This window comes from Camellia sinensis, chromosome 15 (genome assembly GCF_055761805.1).
Source record: "Camellia sinensis isolate YWXY chromosome 15, ASM5576180v1, whole genome shotgun sequence".
Classification (NCBI taxonomy): Eukaryota; Viridiplantae; Streptophyta; class Magnoliopsida; order Ericales; family Theaceae; genus Camellia; species Camellia sinensis.
In genome coordinates this window covers 133,787,385-133,796,961 of record NC_138975.1, presented here as the reverse complement: position 1 = coordinate 133,796,961, position 9,577 = coordinate 133,787,385, and positions in this window count along the sequence as shown.

Below are 9,577 nucleotides of genomic sequence, written 5' to 3'. Positions count from 1 at the left end.
AGTTATTTTCATTTCGACTTGGGCTTGGGCCTTGTATCTCCTGCCTTAACTAAGCTTCTTGGATTTAAGACTAACTTTGTTCTTCTTGAAGTAGTTCAAATTTGTTGGATTGTTGGCCAATGATAGCCTTTTGGGCCTTACCATTATTAACTCTTCTCCTTTTGCTGAGGGCTTTAGTCCATGGGCTAAATCTTGGGCTTTCTTTCTCTGTTTTGTTAGTTTCCTTCCCTAGGCTTGATATGTCAGATGAGCCTGGTCCTAGCTGGTTGTCTTCTGTCACAATGGTCTCATTTAGGGTTGTCTTCTTTGGCACTGGTGCTGATTTATCGATGAAACTTTTTCTCCAATAACCAATCCTACCACACAAAAAATAGACTGAGTAAATATGTTCTTATTCTATTCTATATTTATACTTACCAATGGAGAAGTGGGAGATCAATGGTTTCTGTAGGTCCATTTCCAGACAAACTCTCGCATAATTTCCCATCGCCGCCATTGCTGTATTGATATCTACCTTCAGTGGAACACCAGGAAATTTTGCTATGTGGAACAGCACTGTGCGTACCGGATTCCGCACTAGATGAAAATGGATCAGGGCCCTGCACTCGGTTGGACTATCCAGGGACTAAGGCTCTTGCCACAGGAAGCACCGTTAGAGCTGCCCGGTCGGGGTTAGCCGGATAACCCCTCCGGTGTGGGAACTAGTGATCGGAGAAGGAATGAATATCGAATAGAGTTTGTAAGTTTGCTTGGAATTGTTTTGTTCAGTCTTCTTCGTTACCTTTAATGTGAAGTTCGTGTTGTATATGTAGTGTTCCTTGCTTGCTTCTCAAGGTGGGTTCATGGAGCTTGGATGCTGCCAGGTGTCCTTTTAGCATTGCTCAAGAGGGGGGACCACCTGGTAGTTGTCATTGAATGCATATACTCATTGTAATCATGCTGATAACAAACCACATTCCTTTGGTTCAACAACTTCCGTGATTCTAGGTGTAGGGGACCAGCTGAGGTGGCAACTTGCACATGCACACGTTCACAGTTTTCACATTTCCTTGCGAGGTTTCCTCAGTTCGGTACTGATATACCTCAGCTCGGCATCATTATGCCCTGTCTCGGCCTTGTACAGGATCATTCATAGAGATGGGTTGGTCCTTTCGGATATCTTTGTATAGGCTCGGCCTGTTATCTATTCGGTCCACAGATTCAGTATCGCAGCTCGGCCCAGCCTAGCACCCCGGCTGGACTAGCCTTTCCACTGCGATGTTAGGCCCAAGTGCTTGAGGACTTGGGTGGACTGTAGATCATGAAGTTGGGCTCAACTGGCTTGCCTATATACTCATCCAGCCTACTCGGATTCGGACTTCAGCGGATTGGGCCGGCCCAAGGCTTGAACCCGACCCATTTCACATTTAGCCCCTTCATTTGCCCCCTAGCTCGCGCTAAGGTTCCCCTTGGAGGGAGCTATTGTTCTGCTCTCCAAGCGTCGCGTCGTTTCGGTTTTCCACCAGTTCGGCCTTGGTGACGGTTCAATCCTGACACACAATTTCTGCATGCGTCCTTTCACGTAACACGTGGCGACGTGTGATAGGTGTGCAGAGATAGTGCGTCGATTCCGTACCGAAGGTCGTGCTCCGTGTACCTGCGCGTCGACTGGTGCAATTAATGTTCTGGCTAATAATACAAATCCCTTCATTTGCTTTTCTCGTTCCTCTAGTGAGTTCCAAAGAGAGCGAAAGAACTCTTCCTATTCCTTTGAACCAGTCTCGTTGGTGCTCTGCTCAGACTTTTTCGCTGCTGATCTTGCTCTGGTGCCACTGTTCTAATCTCTGTAAGTCCTCCTGTGATTCTTCTTCTCTTGCTTCTTCCTATCTTGATCATCTTGTTTGGCCTACTTACTGTCTGTATTTCATACTCTGTTATCTGAGTCCTACCTTTGTCCCATTAGGTTTGTTGAATGGGAAAATTTCGTTCACTGGTTGATACCCCCGAGGCCATGGCTATGTTTCGCATGGACTATAATATTCCTAACGACGTTACCCTTTCATTGGCGAAAGTAGACGCCAAGCGTATGGGCACGAGGAATACCATCACTTTTCCCATCGCGGCCATAGTCGAGGGAGGGGTTCGGTTTCCTCTTGACTCGTTGGTGCGCCGGTTTCTGCATCAAGTCCAGTTAACCCCAATGCAAGTATCTGTGAATCTTTTCCGTGTTGTTTGCGGCGTATCTGCCCTTAATAGACGATTGGGTTTGAACCTTGACATATGGGATATCTTAGGTTGTTATACTCTTTCTCATAACAAAGACCACAATACATATTACTTGCATGTTCGCTCGTTTGATTGCCATTTGGTTACTGGGCTGCCTGATTCGGATAAACACAACGACGATTTCTTACAAGTTGGTGGAAATTGGGAGTTCCCTGCCGGAACTGAGTTTCAGTCTGAGATGATGCCCCAAAAAGATGGCTACCCAGGTTCGGGCCTCTCCTTCTAATGACTTTTGTATTTCTTACTCTATTTCGGATATTGCTCTAACGGGTCACTTCTTTTTTTTGCAGAGACCTCTCGTTTCCAACGAAGGCCGAACCGAGAGAATGCTGAGGCCATAAAAGCTGCCCTGAGGTATAAAAAGAGATCTATACCCGAGTTGTTGGATTACCAGTCTACTTACCGCTCCGTTATTCCAAAGAAGGCAAGGCTCGCTGCTGCCCTTCTGGACTCTGATACCAAGACCGACACGTCTCTCACTCCTCTGGTCACGAGCTGTCGCAAGAGTCTGGGTGCACTTGCTGAGAGAGCGCCCTCCCCCGCTCCCAGTTTCGTAGGGAGCGGGTCTGCGGTGAAGAGAAGGGTATTGGTGGATTTAGAGGCCGAGGCCTTCGGAGCCTTCGATGCTTTGCAAACCCCTCTGAGAAAGACCGAGGTGAAGAGCCTCATGGAGGTAAAGATGGAGGTTGGAGCTTCTGGGATCCTTGCGACTGCTGCCAAGCCCTCAACTTCAATAGCTGCTTGAGCAAAAAAGAGAAGGAAGGAGGCTGGCAAAGCAGTGGTGGGAGAAGCTTCTGAGGATCCTGCCAAGGATGATGCTTTTGAGAAATGGGAGCCGCCAATATCGCATGAGGGCAGGCCCATTTCCACTTCTGATTCAGTTGTTGCTTCACAAGATTTTGCCTTTGATTTGACTAAGTTTTTGTTGATGCCAGTTGATATGGCCGACCATAATGGGCCCCGTGATATTTCTATCCTAAAGAGGACCCTTCAGATGATGACCGCTGTAAGTGTTTCCTGTTTTACTTGTCTTTACTGTTGCGTTGCTATCTCCTTTTCTCTTAATTCTTCGTTGTCCTTTGCAGTGTATCCAGAGAATGCATCTGTCCATTACTCATGCTGAAGAGCTAGAAAGAGCCGTGCTGGAGGCCGCAATGAACGCGAAAAGACTGATGGTAAACTTGGAGTCAGAGAAGGAAGGACGCCGAACAGCTGAGAGGGAAGCATTTCGTTTGAACAAGATTGTCGTTTCGGCTGAAAAATTGAAGGAGACTGCTATTGGGACACAAGCTTAACTTAAGGGGAAAGTGGCCGAATTGGAGGCTATTATCACCGTGATGGCTGCAGAGCGTTCTGCGCTGGAAGCCAAACACTGGCAATAGGGTTGGGATAAAGCCGGGGCTGCCTATAAAGAAGAGGTATTAGTGCTGCGAGATAAGCTCTTCATGAAGGGTTGGACGAGTGCCTTGACTGCTGCGCTGGTTCTTGAAGGCTCTTCCCTGTTTCAGGATGTCCCCGTTCCTTCGAGATCCTTGGGTTCGAAGACTGTTTCCACCCCTGCTATTCTTCCAGCCAAAGTTTCCCCAGACGATGATTCTGCAAGCAAGACCCAGGACAGGAATGTTGCCACTGAAACGGTGGATGTTGAAGGGATTAAAACCCCAGAGACTGAAGCCACGAGAGATGTGGTTAAGGAGGCTTCTACTTCTCAGGAAGTTGGAGCTTTCTCTACTTTTCCTTCCGCAGACGGCCTGGACAAAATTGCTGATGCTGCTCCTAAGTTGACCTCTGTTGATGAAAATTGATGTTGAAAGGATTTGAACTTTTTTGCTTTTTTTTTTTTTTTTTTTTTTGCTTTGATGTACCATGGCTCGGTCTCTATGACGAGCTTTCTTTCTGCACTTGCCAAGACAATTTTTACGTTCTCTTTTCTTTGCTGCTGGTTGTGAGGCCATCTGTGCCTTTTGTTTGGCTTTTAAGACTGAATGTTTTCTATACTGCTTGCCCTCGGCCGAGCACTGTTGGGGCCTCGAGGCCGAATAGATGCTCGATCTGGTTCTGTGCTGCTTTTAAATAGATGCTCTGGCTGATTTTGTATTGCTTGCCCCCGGCCGAGCATTATTAGGGCCTCGGGGCCGAACTGATGCTCGGTGTGGCTTTGTACTATTTGCCCTCCGGCCGAGCATTGTTGGGACCTCGGGGCCGGATTGATGCTCGGTGTGGCTAACGGATATGTGGTATGGCTGTGCTTGAGTTCGTAAGTGGGTCTTACTTAGGTCCGGGTTGGTTTTGAAAGAAAACAATTGTTTGCCCCCACCTGGAGCTAAGTAAGATCGGCACTGAAGACTGTGCTCTTAGGTAGAACCGCTGAAGTCTGTTTCAACTTTGATAGCATAAGAGCGCCTGAACGGAATAAAGGCATGAAAAGGCGTCTAACTCAGGTCCAGCTTGGTTTGAAAAAACAATTATTTGCCCCTAGCTGGAGTTGAGTAAGACTACTGCTGGAGGCCTGCTCCTGGCTAAACTTGGCCAAGTTTGTTCCAACTTTGTTTGTTCGCATTAGTACTGACGTGTTGACGTGTTGATATTTAAGAAGTTCTGTAGATGCAAAGGTGTTTACTTAAGATATGTCAGTGTGGTTTCCACCAAGCAATTCCACTTGGCTAAATAGAGATGTGTACTTAAGATACATTAGTGTGGTTTCTACCAAGCAATTTCACTTGGCTAAATAGAGATGTTTACTTAAGATATGTTAGTGCGGTTTCCACCAAGCAATTCCACTCGGCTAAAGTCCAATTTAGTTGCCAAACATAATTCCACCAAGCAATACCACTTAGCATGTTTGAGTACTAACCAAATCTAAATTTCGTTCAGTCGTTCTGAAACTAAGTCCGTTTGGGTTAAGGCCAAAGCTGATTCCGTTTGGTAAGAACCAAAGCTAATTCCATTTGATAAACATCAAAGCTAATTACAAGAATTTGAAAAATTTAAGAGAAATGGGGAAACATTTGCATTGGTCAACAGATAAATGTCTTTACATTCTGATAGAGAAGTTGGGGGATAATTCTATTGATAATATTTCTTGAGGTTTGCTACGTTCCAGGGTCGAGGTATAGCTTTGCCATTCAGATCCTCTAGGTAGTAAGCTCCATTTCCAACAACAACTGTGACTTTATAGGGACCTTTATAGGGACCTTTCCAGTTAGGCCCAAGTTTTCCCTCGCCAGGCACCCTTTTGTGATCCATAACTTTCCTTAAAACCAATTCTCTTGGTGTAAATTGCCTTGGGAAAACTTTTTGGTTGAAACTTCTGATGAGCTGCTGCTGATACGCTTCAAGTCTGATCAGCGCTGCCTCTCTTCGGCCCTCTGCCATATCCAGTGCTTGCGCAATAACTTCCTCGTTATTGGAGCTTTCAAATAATTCAGATCGAAGGGTTGGGAGACCTACTTCAAGCGGGATGATGGCCTCCATTCCATAAGTTAAAGAGTATGGTGTTTCTCCCATCGAGCGTCGTGCTGTGGTTCGGTAGGCCCATAACACGTGAGGTAACTTTTCAACCCATCTGCCTTTTGCATGTTCAAGCCGCTTCTTCACTCCGTTGATGATGGTTTTGTTTGACGCTTCTGCCTGCCCATTGCTATGTAGGTATCCTGGAGAAGAGTTTCTATACTCAATTCTGAGGTCGGCACAAAACTTTCTAAAGACCTTACCATCGAACTGTGTTCTATTATCCGCAATCAGTACCCGCGGAATGCTGAAACGGACCACAACACTCCTCAAAACAAACCGCTTCGTGTCCGCTTCTTTGATACTTGCCAGCGCCTCAACTTTAACCCACTTAGTGAAATAGTTGGTTGCGGCAATGAAGAATCGCTTGTTTCCAGTGCCCCGTGCCAATGGTCCGACAATATCCAAACCCCATTGCGTAAAGGGCCATGGGCTGGTGAGTGGAGTGAGAGTTTTGGCTGGCTAATGAATAAGTGGAGCAAACTTCTGACATTTGTCGCACTTCTGTATATACTGCTGCGCATCTTGTTGCATCCGTGGCCACCAGTACCCGTGAGTGAGGGCTCGGTGTGCCAGTGACCTTCCGCCAACGTGGCATCCACAAATCCCATCGTGAATTTCGTAGAGAACATTCTCGATGAGATTTGGATGCGCACATAGAAGGTAGGGGCCAAGGTAGGAGCGTCTGTATAGCTTTCCAGATGGTGAGATCCAGAATCGAGCTGACTTATGTCTGACCTTATTGCCTTCCCTTTTGTCTTCGGGGAGTGCACCAGATTTCAGAAAGTCAAATATCGGATCCATCCAGCTCGGCTCTAAGTTGTTGCAGAGGACTGGAGACGCAATACTCGGTTCTGGTACAAACTCAACCCAAACTTTTCTGGCATCCTTTGTATCTACTGATAAGCCTAGGCATGCTAGAGCATCAGCGTGGCTGTTTTTGTCCCGACTAATTCGTTCTACTCGTATGGATTGAAATTTTCTGAGCAGGTCCTTGGCCTTTCCTGCGTACATAGCCATTCTTTCATCTCGTGTTTCATAGACCCCAGAAAGCTGGTTGACCACTAGTTGTGAATTGCTGAAAACAAGAAGTTGTTCTGCACTGAAGTGTTCGGCGCTATGTAAACCAGCCAATAACGCTTCGTACTTGGCCTTGTTATTTGAAGCCTTTCAACCGAGTCTGAGAGCCTGTTCCCAGATAAACCCTTCTGGTGAAATAAGTACTACTCCTGACCCCGAGCCTCGGTTATTGGACGATCCATCAACATAGAGCTGCTAGATGTTTCCAATAAAGAGTTTCCAAGCTTCTGAAGCGCAGGGTTTTCCTTGTTCGGTAGTGCATGGCACCTGTGCCGAACGCGGATCCCCCGGTTCGGTGCTCTGGGTGGGAGCAAATTCTGCGACAAAATTCGCTAAGATCTGGGCCTTGATCGCTGTCTTGGGTTGATACCGAATGTCAAACTCACCAAGTTCTATCGCCCATTTTGCTGTTCGGCCAGAGAAATTGGCTCGGCTGAACACAGATGTCACGCCCCAAAATTTGGACAATTAAATATTAAATTAGGATTAAACCCCAATCAATATTCCATCATCCAAATCCTAAGGGTGAAACAAAAAAACTAAAACGCCAACTAAACCATCCACCAAAAATTTATAACTAACAAATACCTCAACATTAAAATAACTAGTCCAAACAACTTAAATAAAATACGGTTACAAATCATGCCAAATTATTCCAATACTAAAGTCATAAAAACAAATAATAAATACATAAACGATTATCCACCCTAAGCTCAAGAAAACATGAGAAATCCGAATAACAAGTCCAACAACTAACGTAATTCCACGTCACCACCGTAGCCTCAACTAATCCTGCAAAGGTAGCTCGGCTGTGCTCAAACAGAACGCACCCGAGTTGCCAAGAGACAAAACGGGTCAGTATACAGGTATATTGGTATGAGTACAAGAATTGATACCCACGTGCCCATCAGACACAAACAACAATATAGTTAATTCTTGTTACGGGACAAGACAAGTAGTTCCAACCGCACTGAGACGAATGGGTAGTTTCCAGAGATACGGTGGCATTTAGTTTCTTGCCCTTACACAACTAAATATAAATTGATTATAAATAAACAAAAGATAATTAAAAATATGGTGGGTCAGCCCTGCATAAAAAGTTAGTAAGACCCACCATCCTGCAAAACAAAGTTAGTATAATATAATCATAAGTAATTTGCTAAAGAAGTATAAAAATGCACCGTTTCCTGCTTAAATAATTCAAAGTGACCAAGACTCAAAGAACAAAAGTTGTACAGAATAATGTTTTACATCAATTTACGAGAAACCAATAAAAATGAGCTCGTTTCGTGGGTTAAAACAGCCTATAAAATCTGCATTATCAAAATGAATCAAACCGACAATAACCAAGGTCATCCGATTATAAGTTCTAATCGATCTTTTTAAATAAAAGCTACAACACAAAAGTTGTCCAAAATCACGTATGCATGCCTCTGTTCAAATCTCATAATTTATCGAAATCGTTTACTATTTATCAACATGTACAAATCAATACAATTCACACTATACCAATCAACTCATAATTAAATTCTTTGTTCCTTAACTCCACCACTTCGGCTCTCCCCTTCTGGCCTACACATATATCCCATGTGCCTCCCGTATACCTAACACCGCTCCGAAGCCAAACTTGCACGGGGATATCGTCCCGAGTTTGACTCACGCTCCCCGGATGGTTAGCATATACGTACGCGCGTAAATCAAAGCACTCGTCTACTCATGAGAACGAGCATCTCATCAACATCATGAGACAAATATAACAATGCCGGGCATAAGGCATTAAACAACTCTCATAATCCTCACTTTTTTATACACTCTTTCTCCCCATCACTCAAATAAAACAACAATCCATGGAGTCATGGTGGAGTATAAGGAATTTATCTATGGGTTTCTAATTTATTTTATTTTCATATAACCATGAGTGCGATTACAACCATAAAATAAATCCATATAAAAACCCGAAACAAGACATACATAACTAATCAAAATAAGAAAAATCAATCCATCATCTACATGCAAATACAAAATCAATCCAACATCAAAAAAAATATAACTAGATTAAAAAAAACACGAATTAAACATAAATCAAAGGAAGTGGGTTTTGTACTCACAATATTTTATATAAGATCAAAGAATATCTGGCAAACTAATAGAGCCACCAAAACAAACCCTAATCTTTCCTTTTCTTCCCTCTCCTCTTTCTCTCTCTCTCTCTCGTTTTTTTTTTTGTTTTCTTTCTTCTCTTTTCTTTTGATCTCTCCAACCTAGTTGAATACTTCTATGTTACTATATATATAAGATTAAATATAGATACATTAAATTTATTAATTACAACATTAAATATCCCACTAAATCTCATGTAACCACCCAATTAATAAGTACAACATTCAATTCATTAAATATCACATTAAATTTCATGTAACCACCCAATTAATAATTACAACATTAAATCCATTAAATATCACATTAAATCTCATGTAACCCCCTAATTAATAAAGCCAACAATAAAATAAGATAATCATAACCATAATAATAATAAAATAATGACTTAAGAAAATTAGGGTCGCTACAACAGATCTAAGGGGGAATTCAGTGAGGACGTTTATAGTATGCCCCTGGAAGTAATGTTGCAGCTTTCTTGAGGCGATAAGCAGCGCGTATGCTAATTTTTCCAACGGTAGATATCGTGTCTCGGCATCTAATAAAGTCTTGCTGACATAATATA